Source organism: Panthera leo, chromosome B2, assembly GCF_018350215.1.
Source record: "Panthera leo isolate Ple1 chromosome B2, P.leo_Ple1_pat1.1, whole genome shotgun sequence".
Classification (NCBI taxonomy): Eukaryota; Metazoa; Chordata; class Mammalia; order Carnivora; family Felidae; genus Panthera; species Panthera leo.
This window is the reverse complement of record NC_056683.1, coordinates 75,380,064-75,399,266: the sequence shown is the minus strand read 5'-3', so window position 1 is coordinate 75,399,266 and position 19,203 is coordinate 75,380,064. Positions and strand designations below refer to the sequence as shown.

Here is a 19,203-nt window from a genome sequence, read left to right as displayed (position 1 = left end):
GAGTATATTGTATATCTCCATTCCAGAGTAAGAAGGTACGTATCATAGCATCTGCCCATAAGGGTTGCTAAATACATCTGTTATAGTATTAATTACCATAATGCCGAGTATTTTGTGAAAATGCTGGTCTAGCTTGACAAGTAATCAATACGTCAGTTTCTTAATTTGAGACTGGAGGGTTTTTATTTCTTTATTTTTTTGGTTTTGTCTTTTATTTTAAGCAGTCTGTCATTCTCAAAAGACCTGGCCCAAAACCAAATATCAGTCTACATGGCAGGCTGACCCATTCAATGCTATTCAGCCTCAGCAATCTAAATACATACCACATCGTAGCCATTGGCTGATCCCACTGAACCAGAGTCAGGGTTTGAAAATGGCAGTGATAAGGACCACACCAGCCCCACCCCCAGTGGCTCTCTTCCCTAACTAACTATAACAGAATGAGGTACCTCCTGGGATAAAACACAAAATAAATAGAACAGTGTCAGTGACTGCATCCATGCAGACATGTCAGCTGAATTTGGAAGACCAAATGAGAGCCAAATAAAACCAGAGGTGGGATAGTTGGGATACCTAAGAGTTGTCTCCTTACAGTGGAAGGAAACTGGCACACGAACTACCCTGCTGTGGAGCCCAGAGAAGACAGGCAGAGGGTTCCCAGGTGTAGAACCTGGCTTAGGTTCTCCAAAGACGGGTGAATGTGGCCACTGAAAGGGTGGTTTCCACTCTATTTAGTCACAGCTTGGGGCTCAAGGAGCCTTGCTTTGAAACTTCTAAATGAAAACACAGATTGGAGTATGTTCTCTCTTCATGTTCAGCAACCTCACAGAGCAATCAGACCACTTTGCACAGACAATGGCTCCCCTGCCAACAGATTTCAGGCTTAACTCACAGTGAGACTAGCAGAGCCTCCCTGAGCCACTGCCAATATCGCAACAAAGAGGGACAACCCAGACCAGCTCTAGAGGCACTTAAGGATCCCTCTTGGGGCTCCTAAAAATACTCTGGGGAAAACTCTTTAAGAGGGCATTACATTATTCTCATTTAATAAGATCTTTGGGATTGCAAGTGATGGAAAAACAACTCAAATTGGTTTAAACAAAAGATTTATTAGCTTACATTATGAGTAATCAAAGGGGATGGTGCTGGCTTCAAATATTGCTGGTTGCAGCCTCTCTGTCTCTGCCTCTTTATCTCTGTCTCTATCTCTCTGGCTCTGTCTCTGTATCTCTCTGGCTCTGTCTCCCTATCTCTGTCTCTTTACCTCTATCTCTCTGTCTCTCTCTTTCTCCCCTCTCAGTTTTGCTTTCCATCAATAAGCCCTTCCATATCAGCAAAACATCCACCAGGCTTACATCATCTTTGTAGCCAGTGTTCCTAAAAAGGAGTGCAACCTGCCAGTGTTCACATCAGTTTTCAGAAGGGCTTGAAAATGCCTGGATTGTGTAACTTGCTCATCCCAGAATCAATTATTAAGGCCAAGGTTTTGAAGTCCTGCAATGCTCCAGCCTGATTCAGATGTCTACTCCAGGGTTAGAAGTAGTCAATGCCTGTTGATTGACAATGCCTGAAATGGGAAAGACATCCTAGAAAGGAAGAAGCAAAAAAAGGAGGCCCAAAAAGTTACAAAGAACCTAATACTGTATAAGCAGACTGGGGCTTAGAGCGAAAATATTATGAGATTAACTACTAACATAGAATCAATAACACAAATACCATTTCCCCCCTAAAGTGTGTGGATTTACCAAAGCACACTTGGGGTGAATGCACATATCTATTTTCTTTTTCTGATTATGAGAAATGAAACAGTAAGCGGACCTCTTTGCTGATCTTTAACATGAAAAGCAGCTTCTGCCTCAGGGCCTTTGCCTCAGCTGCTCCCTCTTATGGGATCACTCTTCCCCCAAATATCCATATGGTTAACTCCCCCATCTCCTCAAGTCTTTGCTCATCCTGACCATTCTGTATAAAATTATAAGCTACTATCTTCACCCCCACCTCCTCCCATGCTTTTGCTCTACTCTTCCTTTTTTTCTATGGCACTTATTATTTTATAAATCATTATTTATTTATTTATTTTTAAATGTTTATTTATGTATTTTGAAAGAGAGAACAAACAAGCAGGGGAGGTGCAGAGAGAGGAAGAGAGAGAGAACCTAGGCATCTTTGCACTGTCAGCATGGAGCCTGATGCGGGGCTTAAACCCAAGAACGGTGAGATCATGACCTGAACCGAAACCAAGAGTGGGACACTTAACCACTTAACCAGGTGCCCCTATAAAACATAATTTAAATAACATATTTATTATTTTTCTCTTATAGTCTTTGATCCTTAATCAAATGCATGCTCCAAAGAGCAGGGATCTCTGTTGTATCCCAAGCACTCGGAATGGTAACTGGCACAAAGTAGATGCCCAGTAAATATCCATTAAATGAATACACTTCCCCAAAGTATCAAAGGCATAAGAAGACTGTTAAGATTTGGGGAATTTTAGCACAATACAAATAACAATGTCTAATTAAATATTATATATATGTTCTAAGAACTCATTAAACAATTCTTGCCTGCAAGGAATTTCTCTCCTATACCCCAGTTTATTGCCCTCATCATAGACTTCTTTTTTCTAAGCCTTTTTTTCTCTCTCCTTCTTCTCTGCTTTAGGACAACCCCTGGAGAACTACACATTTTCCTCTTTATTAGGTAGAACAATTCAGTTATTTCTTTTCTCACTTATTCAAATATGATACACGCAAGAAACCTCATCAAGAAACATGATGGTGTTAATAAAAGTATTCCCTATCTCTGAAATGTCACTGCCCCTCCCCACACTGTGGACTGAGTAGTAAGGTTTTTTCTCTAAAGCTCTTTTCTGCTACTTAAGTCAGTATGTCAGAAAATGCCAATGTCAAGACACTAACCTCAATATAGAAGACTTAATGGTGATTTTTGCTTTCTTCTTTTTGCTTATTTTCTACTTTTTCTGAAATAAATATGTAGTACTTGTGTAGTAAGGAAACCATTAAAAAATTATTCTGCTATTATGAGTATGTACATCTAGTAAGTAAGCAAGCAGCTTTCAAGACATCTGAGTCACAGATAAAGTAAGTAGAGCATATGTGTGCTGAGCATAGGTAGGAAAGGGTGAAAGGAGCAAATAGCCACCCAAGATTAATGAGGCAACTACCACTTCTGGTTTAAAGGAAGGAACAGAGACTTCTCTCTTTAAACAATTAAAAAACTGAACAAAACACATGAATTAATGGTTTTCAGACACTGGAAAACAGGCAGCACAGGACAGTGATCCCTGGGGAAAAGAAAACAAATGTGGTGAGCCTTACACGGATGGGAATAACAGGAGACTGGAAGGGAATCTATAGAGAGAGTTTTGAGGCCACAGAGTAGGGAGGGAAGATTCAGAGAGAGCCCACCGGCTTCCCTGAGTTGAAGATAAAGACTTAAGAATTCAGGGAGACCATGGCAGCTGGAATTTGGAGGGTAGAGAACTAGAGAGGAATTAGCTTCATGAGGAGGAGTTTTGTGGAAAGGAGAGAGCTTCACGGGAGACAGCCAGAGAATTTCACAAAGTCCCCCTGGGTATTCAGCTGAATTCTGGTCAGCACATGTGAGAAAACTGCCTCATTCTGGGGAATGAACTGTAGGGAAGAAGCAGGCAGAATACTAGAGCTCATATAAGGTTGAGAAGAGTTTGTATTCCCATCAACCAGTAAAAAAAAAAACAAAAACTCCACAATAGACAAGAAATCAGATACAGTGCTAAGAAAGGTACTGATTGCCTCAGTGGGTCAAAATTAGCTCTAGACAAAAATGGTTTTCTCTTCCCGCCTAATAAAGCATAAAAATATGCCTTGAAAGATAAAACTATGTCCAAGTACTTAACTGTATGCTGGAACAAAGCTCAACAATATTTAAATAAGTAGAAAAATATCTAGAACCTAACAAGTAACATTACAATATCTGACATGCAATTTAACAATTACCCAACAGGCAAAGAAAAAAAAGAATATAATTCATAACCCAAAGAACAATTGGTCTATAGAAATAGACTTAGAAATTATATGGAAGACAGAATTAGTAGGCAAAGAAATTTAAATAGTTATTATAAACATATTCCATATGTTACAGAAGACAGAGAAAAACATGAGCATGATAGAGAGACATGGAAGACCAAAAAAAAAAAAAAGACCAAAATTGATCTTCCAGGTTGAAAATGACTGGATAAAATTAACAGCAGATTAGATAGTGTAGAAGAAAAGGTTAGTAAACTTGAAGACAGAGCAATAGAATCTATTCAGAATGAAACACACCAAGAAGAGTGACAAAAATGAATAGAGGATCTGGAAATGGTGGGAAAGCAACTTCAAGCAGCTTAATATACCTGTAATTGCAGGCCCCAAAGAAAAGGAGAGACAGGAAGAGATGGAAATATTTGCAATAATAATGCCTGAAATATTTCCAAATTTGGCAAAATCTGCAAATCCACAGATCCAGAAAGCTTAATGAACCCCAAGCATAAGAATAGTGAATAGGAGCACCTGAGTGCCTCAGTCGATTAAGCATCCAACTTTGGCTCAAGTCATTATCTCATGGTTTGTGAGTTTGAGCCCCATGCCAGGCTCTGTGCAGACAACTTGGAGCCTGGAGCCTGCTTCGGATTCTGTGTCTTCCTCTCTCTGCCCCTCTCCTGCTCATGCTCTGTCTCTCTCTGTCTCAAAAATAAATAAACACTAAATTTTTTTTAAATAGGCGAATAAAACTATACTAAGGCAAATAATAATCTCATTGTTTAACTAGTAATAAAGAGAATATCTTAAAAGTATCAGAGGAAGAGATAGATATATTATTACAGAGGAAAAAGGATGATAGCCAAATTTCTCGAAGCAATGCAAGCCAAAAAACAGTGAATCAATCTTTCAAGTACTGAAAATAAAAAGTCAACCTAGAATTCTAAGTATATCAAGTATCTTTAAAAAATAAAGGTAAAATAAAGATTTTTTTCAGATATGCAAGAGCTTATAGAATTCATCAGAAGAATTTAAACACACACACACACACACACACACACACACACACACACACAAATATGGAAGAGGAAACTGAAATCAAGTAGAAACCTGGGTCTACACAGAAGAAGGAAGAACATTGGTGGTAGTAAACATGGCAGGAAAAAAAACCTTATGAGATAGCAAATATTTATGACAGTTTAGACTCCTTTCATCAGCCATTGATGACCTCGTTTGGCCATGGATTCAAAGGTAAAGGTTGTGTCTGGTCATCAGTTATCAATGAGCTTCTGAACTCAGTGAACTCTGAACTTTCTGGCCTTGTGTGCTTTCTCCTGCATCTTTGCAATAGAGCAAGCGTACATTGGTTCTGGGCATCTTCTGTCTTTGGAGCCCCCTGTTCACTCTCAGCTCTGATCCTTGTAACCACTCAGTCAGCAGGAAAGGTTGATGTGGCAAAAAGGATTCAGATAATGATATCCTTCCACCCCCCTGGATTCTATCCTAAGTGTGTTAATCTACCCCATCTTTCCCCCTTGTTTCTGGCTAGAGGTTTTAAATTGACTCAATATATCATGTGATTCATGCATCTTAACTTGGCTGGTGAGTCTTTGTGTGTCTGGTCAATGAGGCTACTGTAACACCACAGTATTTTCCACTGCAATATACTAAGAAGTTTATTTGAGGGGGAACATTTCCCCCTGTATTAATTCATATTGCCTGTGACCCACTGAGTATTATTTTTTTTTGTCAAAGTAGTCAGCTTCCTTCCAAAGATATTCTATGTGCTTTGTCAGATGAACTCTTTACTAGGAAATTTTTTTCTGTAATGAACTGCATTTTCATGGGCTATACGTAGATCATTGGTCTTAAGAACAGAATTCTGGGTTCAAATCTTACCCTGTTCTCTTGCTTCAATTACAAGGGTTCTCCAAAACTCATTATCTGGAAATCTATTAGAAATCTAGATTTCTCAGATATGGAGATGTATGGAGTGGGAATCAAAATTCCCTTTCTTGTCAAGTTGTTGTAATGATTAAACGGCTTAACACTTTTCTAGTGCCTGGTATGAAGCTTAACACATAATAAGTAACCAACAAATACGTTCACTCTATTTTTCTTCTTTCCTTTCCCCCTGCCTTTGCGACATAGCTATCCTCACCCTTTCATTTCAGCTCCAGAAATGGGGCATAGCAATCCCTGCCTGCATGCTATCTTCATCACCTTCTGTCTCCAGTTAGCTTCCTCCTCCACTCTGAGACACTTCCATTTGGGGCCTCACCCTCTACAGCCTCTTCCCAGGCTGGAAGCTGTTTTTGTGGTCCACACACTTGTTTATAAAGAGCGCTGAGAAAATGCCAGGGCCCACACTTTCTGTTCTTCAGGGCTTCAATATCATTGTCTTCTCCCTCTACTACTGAACCAGTTACATCTTTCCTAAGGCAGGAATCAAAGGTCTGCCACAGGCCTAGGCCAGAGGAACAACTGTAGAAAAATACATAATAGTTCAAGACCCTGCAGTCAGCTATTTTAGCATCGCTGGGAGATGATTTTCTCAGAGACTCTCTAAAACTTTGGGTGCCTTGGCCACTCCCACTCAATTTCCATGCTGAGAAAATTACTACCTTGTTTCTACTGAGAAGAAAACTTTATCAGAGATAGTGTTGTAATCCTATCCAAAGAGAAGAAATGGCTTTCAGAAGGTAAGGGCCGTCTTGTGATTCGGTGAACCCAAACTCAATTTCAAGAAAGCTCCCCCATTTCCTAGTTGGGTTTGTCACTGCTAGTATGTCCTTTCTCTCCCCTGGATCTAGACCCAGTCTTGCTCTACCAGACAGATAACTGCCTCCTGTTTTTGAACTTGTTACTCTAGTTCAATGAGGGAAAGAACTCACTTGAATTGATATTTATGTTGAAGTCCTTCACCTCTATCATTGTACTCACATACTGTTTGTATTTTATGGGATATTCATCCTTTCTAAGGCAAGCAGACTTATAGTGTGTGACTGTAAAAATGAGAGATAAATGCACTGGAGAAGAAGAAGAAAGGAGAAGAGGAGGAGAAGACAAAATAGAAAATACATATGGAGGGAAACAATTTCCTTGGCCAATAAGAAAAGCATATTATCAAATTCCTTGGGCATTTTTGTAAATTCCCAGGTTCCTTCTGGAAATTTAACCCCCCTAAGGTAGTAATTACACACACAACTAGAAAGCCATTTCCTTACTGTTCATTTTCATACATTCACTGGACTAGTCACCAGAGCTTCTCAACTCAAAGCAAAAGGTACCAGATCTTCCAGACTTGGTCAATCCATGTTTGTGTATTAGAGCCCCTTGTCCAATTCAATTCAGTTAGAGCCCCTTGGACACAAACACACACATGCATGTGCACACACACACACACATTTTTCTACATGGAAAATGACACGTTCTCCAAATTACCCGGTTTCAGATTAAAAATTTGAATACAACTTGAAGCATAAAAATTGACATAGCCTCAACTTTCTAAATGCGCTCCTGACTATATTAATTTATACTGAGGCCAGGAAAATCAAAGAATAAATTATAAAAGAAGTCTGTAAAACCTGAGCTTCATACTTGTAACTTGTTGGGAATAAAGTGGTCTTACTTTTTTTAACCTGAGTCTTCCTTCCAGGTTAACTGTGCAATACCTTTGACAATCAGTTCTCAGATTAGGGAACATATAAACTGAATAACTGAATTTTTCACTCTTTTAATCTTTTTCTTTCTTTTCAAAGTGTTTCTTTTCAATAACCGCATTTGTAAGCCACATTTCTAGATGGACTAAGTTGCCTCTAGAGTAGGAGTTAGATGAGCAAGGAATCCATTCAAATGTAAAGAGGTCTTCAGGAGATCTTCAATTTAGTATACTGGTGATACAGTGAGGTGGACAATGGGCCTAAGTAGAAAGGAAGTTACAGGAACTACATCCTCCCCACAGTTCTTATACACCTATCCTGCTCTCTCTGTCCTTCCTTTCCTGAGCAGAGAGGAGCCAGGATCATTGTATGGAAACAAAGATGAGGCAAGCAGGGGACCTCCCACAATTGTCTCTACCTACTCTGATGGAGACATAGGATCTTGGGATTTGAAAGCCAGAATGCATAAACTGGTTGTAGAATCAGTTCATTGTTTTGGCAACTAAATCACTTGAACTCTCACCACCCATTTCAGGGAACCAACTCCAGACAATCCTGGCAATAGTGACATGGTTATCAATCTCATCCCATTAGAATTGGTATCTGTATTTATTTTTTCAGTAGGCAGTTTTAGTAGGAAGTTTTAAAACTGTTAAAAATTGGTACTCATGATTTTTTTAAGGTGAGGACACAACATCATTGGAAAGATGGGATTAAAGGGTGAATCTTGTTCTGTGAGAGCCTCGTTTGTTTGAGAGCCATGCTAGAAGCCAACTGCATCTAGTTGCCTTTCCTTTCTTTTCCTTGAGGAAAGTGCAGGGAAAGAATAAAGGTTGATAAAGGGAGGTCAATAAAGGGATGCCTGAGAATCACAAGAATTCATTGTTCTAGTTTGTATTATAGGAAGAAAAATGCTAAGAGAGAGAGAACGTCTTATACTTGTAAAGCTAAAATAGGGCGGAGATTCTTTCTTAATCTCTGAATAAACTCCATTTCCCCACTTTGTACACCTAGAGAAGCTTTCTCTCAGCTTCCAGCAAGTGGAGGACAAGTGGAGAGAGAGGACTATAGACTGGCAACTACGATGAAGGACAATGAAGGGTTTTAAGAGAAAACTGTTGTAAGACAAATGAAAAACTGCAATAAAACTGCAAAAAGTACTTATTTGAATAAGATAATTCAAATATGAAAACATGCATGGCTCAGGGATTTCCTTTTTTTTTTCTTTAAAGAAAGTTCATTTTAAAAAATGTTCTTGATATTTGAATAGAATCCTCAAAGCAAAAACAGGCTCCATGGCAGAATCTGGAGAATCGCGTGAAACAAGAGCCTTCTGGCTACTGGGAGGTATTTGATGGAAAGATTAAAAATGTAAGTCTTTATAAGGTACTGATTTTTTCAGAGTGGCTAAAATTAACAACTCAGGAAACAATAGGTCTTGGCAAGGATGTGGAGAAAAGGGAACCCTCTTGCACCATTGGTGGGAATGCAAACTGGTGCAGCCACTCTGGAAAACAGTGTGGAGGTTCCACAAAAAATTAAAAATAGAGCTACCCTATGACCCAGCAATTGCACTACTAGGTATTTATCCAAAGGATATAGGAGTGCTGATTCAAAGGAGCACATGGCCCCCAATGTTTATAGCAACACTGTCAACAATAGCCAAATTGTGGAAAGAGCCCAAATATACATCAACTGATGAATGGATAAAGAAGATGTGGTACATACACAATGGAATACTACTCGGTTATGAAAAAGAATGAAATCTTATCATTTGCAACAACGTGGACAGAACTGGAGGATATTATGTTAAGTGAGTAAATCAGTCAGAAAAGGACAGATATATGTTTTCACTCATACGTAGAATTTGATCATAGGCAAAGGGAAGGAAAAATAAGATAAAAACAGAGAGGGAAGCATCCCATAAAGGCTCTTAAATACAGAGAAACTGAGGTTTGATGGGGGTGGGGGTGGGGAGAATGGGCAACAGGCATTAAGGAGGGCACTTGTTAGGATGCGCACTGAGTGTTATATGTAAGAGATGAGTCACTGGATTCTACTCCTGACGCCAAGAATACACTGTATGTTAGCTAACTTGTGAATTAATTTTTTAAAAAAGCACTGATTTTTTTATTTAGTATGTTTCTATCTTACTTTTTAACACAAATTAAAGTACTATTATGCTTTTTCTTTTCTTTGAGATAACTGACAATTTTTAACACTTTTAGCTTGCATTTAAGCATATTTTATTTTAAAGTTTTCTTTACACGAGCATTAGAAGTTTTTAAGAGTTTAAACCTTTTAAAGGCGTTCATTCTTACAAACAATATTGATGAGAAAAGTAATGCTCCTAAAATACAGTTAATCTCGGACTTCCTTTGAGGGCTTGGAAGAAAAACATAGTTTTGTAAAACACTTAACAAATTTTATTATTTCTAGCCACATTTTGGGCCTTATACAGCTGGTAGTGTCTATTCCATTTCATTTCAAAAGAGTTTTGATTTGGAATCCAAGACCCATTTCCAGAGGAAAAGGTATCATTTTGAGTGACTTTTCTGTACCACACCACACATCTCTTCCCATGACTTTCATCTTCTACTTTCCTGGGTGACTTCTGTCTATGGAGAACCACATCCTGGTAATTCTGATTACTCAGAGTCTCAAATGGCCTTCTTCTAAGAAAATATAACCTTCTTCAAATTGAAAAGAAAGCCAAATTCAAGCTTCCAAATTCTATTATGATAATTTATTTTAAAAATAAAACATTTTATTCTTTTTCTTTTAATGAGAAAAAAAATTTTTGAAGCACATAACTAGAAGCAAGACAATTAATTATAGCCATTTAAAAACAATAAACTGGTTATCTATAATCAACAGATATGTCAGCTACGCTTGTGTGTGTGTGGGGGGGTAGATTTTCATTTTTTTAACCTAATTTTGATTTCCAAATTGTTTTTAACATGTTTGTATTATTTTTATAATAAAAACACCCATAAATATTTCAAATAAACATTAACTGAATGAGTTAACTGTTAAGTTTCCTCAAGTGTTTGCTATAATTTTTTATTCATAATTCGGATGCAGTAAAGCATGCCAATTTGTATTCACAGGAGTGAAATTCCCTAAATGTCTTTCAGGTATCCTATTCTTCAACTTAGCTAAGACTTTTAAGAGTTAAAAATGGCATTTTACAGAAACAGGAACATTAGCTTCTTAACATCGTTGATGAAAAGGAGATCTGTGCTCAGAAGACAATACCCAGTGGCACCAGAAAAGCAAGCAGGTGTGGATACCAGAATTGACTGTAGTTTCCATAGGAAACTTGTCCTCCCAAGGACGCAGGCTGGATGGGTTGTTATAAGTCATCCTAGTTGCCACCTGACTTTCTATCATTGTTGAAAATATCCGAAGCAGGTCAAGCATTTTTTCCATTCCCCCCAGTGGTCTCCTCTATGGGGAGGAATACAACCCGTTATTCATGAAGTTACATGATCCATGGCTACTGTCTTCTCTAGAGACCAGGAGAGAGACTGCCATTAGTAGATACTCTATAAATACATGTTGAATGAATATGATATTGACGAAATGTAGTATTTCATTTACCAGTTTTGTGTGTGTGTGTGTGTGTGTGTGTGTGTGTGCGTGTTTGTGTTCTGTCATGTTTATGTGTTTTGTTTTGTTATCTATTTGTGCTCATTACAAAAATTAACTTTCTTAGGGGCAAGAACATGATCTTTTTGGCATCTAGTAGAGTATTGGTACCCAATTAATTTTAAGGAAGGTCCAAAGTTTTAAGTTCCAGGATAACACTATGGAAATAAGCAGGTTAGTATAATGGTTAGATGTTTAGTATAATGGTTAGGGACCCAGACTGTCTGGTTTCAAATCCCAGCTCCATCCTTAGGAGCTGTGTGACCTTTGGGCAAGTAACTTAAATTCTCTTTTAAAGTAGAGATGGTAACAGCACCTACCTCATGTGGTAGTTGCAAGAATTAAATGAGTGAAACACCAAAAATGCTTAGAAGAAATCAAGCAATAGTAAGTATAACATTCAGCCTACATTTGAAGTCTTCTAATACTAACCTTTAGGTTTTTTTAGTTAGTTTACTCTTAGAAAAACACGACTTCCTGTTTCTAAGGAGGGAAAAAGCCTTTTAAAAGTTATAAAAAGACTCAAAGTCTCCTTAGACATCAAATAGCTCTTACAAAACAACATTTTGATGAGTTAAGTGTAAAGGAATCAAAAACATACGGATTAAATTTCCTTTATAATACACATGGGCTTAAAATGAAGAGAAAAGTGCTTAGCAAAACACACTTTGGGTTTGCCAAACCCAAAACATTGAAAAACACTTCAAGACATTCTGCAGGCCCACGACAGAACCAGGTCTTTCCCATCCACAATTAAAATCCTCACTCGTCTGGATTCTGAGCTTCAAACTGGGCCACAGCTTGTCATCTTTTGATCCCTCTCCTCAAAGGGTAACCTTCCCCGGATTTATGAGGAAGTATACTGCACCTTGGAGCAGTACATAAGCAGTTTATAAATTAGAAGGCAACAAATAGATTGTCATCTGCATATGATTTTCAGCTTAATATTTTATTGAAGATCTACACTATGCACGTGAATGCAGTAATATGTGTTGCAGATACTGAAACTAAGATGTAAACAAACATAATAAGTTGCCATTATATTGTTCTGTTTGCAACATAACCGTGAGAAAGAGGCAACTTGGACATTTGAAAGTATTATTCAAGATTGAATAATATTCTAAAAATTGTTTTCTGTATAAAAATATGCTTTTCTAAAATGATTTTGAATTTGAGAGTCTTGATACTATTCTGTCTACATGTTACAAGTATTGGAAAACATCTAGTTGCCTGACCTGGACACTCTTTCTCCCATGTATTAAGCCTATGAAGTGTTCTATAGCTGTAATTTATAAAAACAAAGAAGCTTCAGGTTTTAGATTTCTTATGAAATAGATAATTTTCTACACTGAACTGTTTACAGGCTTTCATAGAGGAGCAAAGAAAAGCAACCTGCAAAACTAACAGATACTCCAGAAAAGCAGACAGGAATCAAAAACCAATGTTAATGTTAATGACCAGTTCACATCTAAAGAAGCAGTTTTTTGATAACACAGGCAGATAAAATGAACTATTATTTTTTCCTGCTAAGCCCTGCTATGTTTGATTACTTCCTATAGCAACCTGGATCCAATATCATAAAACTTAATGCATCAGTTAGTAAGTTTCTCTGTAAATAAAATACTAGGGTAAAACAGAAAAGAATATGTTTCTGAATATATCTTAAATTGAGACTGACAGTGGCAAAACTAACTTAAAACATTTTTTTCTCTATTTTGAAGTGTATTACTTTTAAATTGTTTCTATTTTTTTTCTTAAAACGATATTAGCCTTCCATGTATTTTTCCCTGTTTAAGAGCAATGGGATGACCCCTTCCTTTCAGGACTGTCAGATTCCCTTTGAGTAGGAAGTTCACCACTAAAGAACAATCTTAAGAACAAAATGTTGATCTGATATGCACTTGTGTCATCTCATTTTTAGAACAGATTAAAAGTTTGATGAATATAGACAGTAGTTTACATTTCATTAATTTTGTAGAAATGTCACAGAAGAACTCAGTGCAGGACCTTTTATAATCGCCACCAGTCCCCTACCCACAGGTGGAGTTTGCCTAGGAACCTTCCTTTTGATGAATTCTTAGTCAGATTTTCTGCAGACAGTTTATCTTGGCTTACAAAGAGACTGATAGGTTCTTGATCAGTCATGGAAAGTGTTTCAGTTATAAGATAAAAATTACCACTTTGAAAGTAAATTTTTTTAACTTTTTTTCTTTTTCTTTTCTGCACTTTCTTTTCATTTTGATTTCTCATGATAAAAGGGATAGATAACCTATCTCTGATTTTTGCCACAGTAAAGTTCGTCACAATTTTCAAACATTTCAGTGTTCAGATAGGAAGAGCAGTCAACATTAGTGAAAACCCTGCATTATAGATTATTTTCAAGAAAATGCACTTGAATGAATTTAAATTTTTTAAATGATTCAAAATAACCTTCTAAAGTTACCTATACTTTAGCAATTGGTTTGACTGTGTTTATGATTATTCATACATAAGTGAGATTTTCTGGAATAATTAATAACAAATAATGCATAATAAATAATAATGCAACTGTTCTTTAATGCTAGAAACATTTCCCAGAAATCTTTTTTTAAGTTTGTTTATTTATTTTGAGAGAGACAGACAGTGCAAGTAGGGGGATGGCAGAGAGAGAGGGACAGAAAGAATCCCAAGCAGGCTCTGTGCTGCCAGCACAGAGCCTGAAGCGGGGCTCAAACTCATAAAACCGTGAGATCATGACCTGAGCCAAAACAAAGAGTCGGTCCCTCAACCGACTGAGCCACCAGGCTCCCCTCCCAGAAATCTTGATTATGACACTTAAGAAAGAGTTAATTAAGGAAGAAATACAGCCCAGCCACTATGTAAACCATCAAAAGCATCAAATAAATGAAAATCAAATGAATGAAGCTTTAATACAATTAACATACATTATATAAAGGAAATGACTACAAGTGCTCACTACTTGACCTGTTTCATATTTCATGAACTGAGTTGACTTAAAATCAATAGCTGTAAGAATATCTGTAGTCTCTGATTACTTATTGTCACTTAGGTAGGCAAGTATAATGGCTATTTGATCATGTAGAGATATTTGAAAAGCATAGTAGCACTCATCAAAATAAAATCTGTAGGTTTACTATGTCTGTGGACAAAGACTCTAATTAACCTCCCTTTTCTTGTAGAAGCTGGTGAAAAGGACTCTAAGTTCATCAAGCATGTACTAAAGATCCCATTGCTGCTGGCCACTGAGGAATCTAAGACAAATAAGATGTCACAGTTTAATTATAGGTTATTTGTTTATTTATTTTTAAATTAAGACTTAAAGCCTGAAAAATTAGAGACCTAAGAGATCAATCTAATCCAACACTCCAGTTTTAAGTTCCAAAACAGCCAAAAGATTTGCCCCAATTCAGGGTCATTTGGTATGTTTAAAAACTTAGAAAAGAATGATACATAATTTATGCTCGTTTGACATGTATGTAAAATCTAGTGAATTAGTTTATGTAGCCAATATTTATTGTTTTATTGCCTCATAGTTGTCTGTGCCATTCTTTGGTTCAAAATAGGTTTGTTTGTGCTTTCCTTTGGGCCAAATCTCTAAACATCGCATTTGGAACAGTGTTAATTAAATCAAGGCTATGTGCTAAATCTTGTTTGAATCAGTTAATTCGGTTATGTGCCAAGGTCTTAAGTCTGACCAAGCATCTCATAAATATGCTTGAGGTAATTTGGGCAAGCTATTACAGCTAAATCAAACAAAATCCATTAGCTTTGCCAGAAAAGCTACTGAGCCTAAATATCCTATTGAAAATGAATCTGTAGGCAGAACAGGCCTTGCTGATAGCTAGGTGAAATTACTCACTGACCTTTCAAGAATCATTCAATTTTCTCTCTCTTTCTCTAATTATCTCCATATCAGCTTGCCTTACAGGAGCAGCTGAAGTGACATCCATTCTCTGCTCATGTTCAGCTGAGTGTAACTATTTTGAAAAAGACATTGGTCATAGTGACTAGGAGACCCCATTGGTTGGCCTCTCCCTTCTTCTGCGGAATCCCAGTTTTACTCAGATATTCATTATTCAGGGTCCAGTGTAAGCAATCTTGGGTTTCTAGGGACTATCTGAGTTGGAGAGGCCCAGGAAAAGGACTGGATTTCTTGCTAGTCTGGGTAGATGGGGGCTAAACAGTCATTCTAATTTCATCTAAAAATAAATATGATCTTATTTTATAAACCACATTGGTGAAGCAAAACATGTCAAGTATATTACTGTAATCATTTTTTGAAATTTGGAATACTGGGCATTTTTTCCCAAGAACAAAAAGTTATTTGGGCACAAAATATATTCTTTTTAAATCAGGTGTAGTTGCATAGGTGGAATAAATCTGTATGCATTATATACCTATTATAAAAAGATTTGGTTAGTGATAAAGAACAAATTAAACTGGGCACTGCCAAATAAATAGCAACCATCTGTAAGAATATTAAAGACTTCTAGAATTTTAATGACTATCTTAAAAAACTAACCGTACCTAGGTGCTCTCAGATAAAATCAAATTAAAGTAAGTCTAATTTACCCACGGTTATTGTTCTGTCAGTTCTATAGTTGTATGCACACAATATTCTTTATCACATACAGAAACATATAAATATTTGGTCAACTTTCAAGAGATTTAAATTTTAAATCACTTCAATTAGCTTTTAGCAACCATATCCTGCAACATGAAGATTAATAGTGACCTTAGATAAGAGTAGTTTCATAGAATGGGAGTATAAGCCTGGTTGGAATGTGTTCAAAATAAATGAAAGATGAAGAAGGCATGATCCTGAGCTGATGAGTGTGAAAGCTTGGTAAAGTATCTTCAATCACAACCTTGGTACTCTTGCCCCTTTCTAATGTTTGGATAAAAGAATATATTTGAATAGAATAGATGTATATGGATTGGATGTATGTATACATACATATACACACATGCACTTCCCCCCACACATCTTAAATGATCATGCATTGCTGTATCTCCTATGATTCACCAAGGGAGATAGTAACTTAAGTTTCTAAGTGATTCCCTCATAGACAGGTTCTAAAGACTTCAGTTAATGAACATATTTAAATGCTTCAAAATACAATTATATTAGTAAGATTGACTACATAAAGAATTAGATAAAATGAGTTTTATTGACTGAAATCTACCCCTAAGTACTTTAATATTTCCTCTAAAATTTGCCATGCATTCATTAATTTAGAAGACTGTGTTTTCAGATATTTTACTAAACTTACGCCCAACCTTTGTAAACACCTTTTGAAACACTTTTTTTTTAAAGTTTACTTATTTTTTTTTTTTAATTTTTTTTTTTTAATTTTTTTTTTCAACGTTTTTTATTTTATTTTTGGGACAGAGAGAGACAGAGCATGAACTGGGGAGGGGCAGAGAGAGAGGGAGACACAGAATCAGAAACAGGCTCCAGGCTCTGAGCCATCAGCCCAGAGCCTGATGCGGGGCTCGAACTCACGGACCGCGAGATCGTGACCTGGCTGAAGTCGGACGCTTAACCGACTGCGCCACCCAGGCGCCCCTAAAGTTTACTTATTTTTGATAGAGGGAGGGGGAGAGAGACAGAACATGAGTGGGGGAGGGACAGAGAGAGAGGGAGACACTTTCAATATCCTCATGATCCTATCTTTTAATCCAGCCACTGCTACACCAGCTGGTTCCACACAGGTTTTGACCAGATCCACAGTATGTTGGAATCAATGCATCGCATTGTCAACAGCAGATCTCTCTTCCTGTCCAGGTTTCTCTGAACCTGGCTTATGGTGCCCAGGAGAATCCACTCTGTATTGACACATGCACAGCTCTGAAGTGGGGGGACCTGTCCTGAGAGACCACCCCTGCCCGGTAGGAAATGGGGAAGATATATAAAAAATACTTTGTTCTTCTATCACCCAGGTAGACAGTTCTGAGATGCGTTTCATAAAGCTCTGTGAAAGGGCTCAGCCTCAGTTAGTTGCCTTCAATGTAGCTATCTCCATAACACACTCTTATGTTGGTTTTCCCTCTTCCACTTTCCTATCCTTATCTTGCACCCTTACTCCCTGGGATCACTTTCAAATAAACTACCTGCATAGCCAGACTCTGCTTGAGGTTCCTTCTTCAGATCACCATTTTTATTAATTGGACTATATTTAAAATTTTTTTCAGCTTTTATTTAATCTCAATTGAAGCTGTAGTAATAATCAAATTGTAAGGGAATACATGAGGATGTTGGGAAACTGGTGCCAGTGTGGCCACAGAGGTTTTGGATCTTCTCAAATAACCAGATAAAACAGAGAATGCAAATAGATAGCAAAACCAAAAATCTCATGAACAACATTTCCCCAAAAACCCAGGCAAGGTATCTCCACACACCCCAAAAGACATGCAGGGGAAGACAAACCACGAGTAGGCACAGAATATGAGTGCTACCACCATCTTTGTGGGAGAAACCAAAGGGAGGAAACAAAGCATTTGAAAAACCAGAGAAAAGGAGCAGCAGGTATTCACTGGAAAATAAAAATGTTTTCCATATACCAAAAAATAAAGCAGGCCGAGATGAGAAGACCAAAATGGAAGGGATTTTGCCTACCCTATTAGTATTGAATGCAATCTACTCCAATCTTATGAACCCTTAACAGTGACCAGGCAGATCCTTCTCAGCACTGGGCTTCACAGTGAACAGAAAGTGCTAGGCATGGAACAAAATTGAGCAGAAGAGGAACAATAGACACAAAGGAAAGAAGATTTAGATACAGTGTGAGAGAGCAAAAGAGCCAAGAAACCTCAGAGAGCAAGCCACTGTATTTTTTAATACTACATAAAAACAATGAAAGAGGGTGCCCTTTATTGGGTTTTGTTTGTTTATTTATTTATTTTGAGAGAGAGAGAGAGATCATGGGAGTGTGAGCAGGGGAGGGGCAGAGAGAGACTCCCCAGCAGGCTCTGTGCTGTCAGAACCCAAGGCGATTTGGGGCTTGATCTCACAAACCATGAGATTATGACCTGAGCATCAAGACCCAGGCGTTTAACCGAGGCCTTCTGAGGGTGCCCTTTAAATCTAGAAAATTTTATCTGAGGGGTGCATAGGTGCTCAGTTGGTTAAGCATCTGACTTCGGCTCAGGTCATGATATCTCAGCTCGTGAGTTCGAGCCCCGTGTAGGGCTCTCTGCTGACAGCTCAGAGTCTGGAGCCTGCTTCAGATTCTGTGTCTCCTTTCCTTTCTGCCTTCCCCTGCTCACGCTCTGTCTGTCTGTCTGTCTCTCTCAAAAAATAAACACGAAAGAAAGAAGAAAGAAAGAAAGAAAGAAAGAAAGAAAGAAAGAAAGAAGAAAATCTATTTGAACCAAGCCTCCTCCAGAGGTTTTGGAAAACTGAATTCACATTAAAAAAAAAAAAAAAAAAAGCAACAGGAAACCATGAAGGTCAAATCCCTTAGAAACCATGAAGGTTACTATAAGAAAAAAGAGAAAAAGAGGTAGAATCACAGTCCCATAAATAAATAATTACAGTATTCTATAAACATGCTCGAAAAACAGGTCAGTATATAATGTAGCATTTCCAAATAAGCAAAAAGGCATTAAGGAAATGATGACACAAGATGTGCAAAACCAACATAAATCAGATTAAGAAAAATTCAGAAATGAGGTGACAGATTTAAAGAAAAAAATTGAAAATAAAAGAAACATACCATTTTAGAAATGAAGACAAGAGCCAAAGGATCACAAATATAAATAAACACAACAAAAAAGTGCCTAAAGAGATATAAGTGAAGAGAATGAAACTTTTGAAAATCAGAAGTAAATGGAAAGGGAAAGGGGAAGAATGGGTAGAGAGTTTC

The 19,203-nt window shown here is 37.4% G+C and overlaps 1 pseudogene; it reads right to left on the bottom strand.

The window, feature by feature from the left end:
- Window positions 1-6,241: 6,241 nt before the first annotated feature.
- The window catches only part of LOC122220718, a 36,502-nt pseudogene continuing 23,540 nt past the window's right edge, over window positions 6,242-19,203 (bottom strand).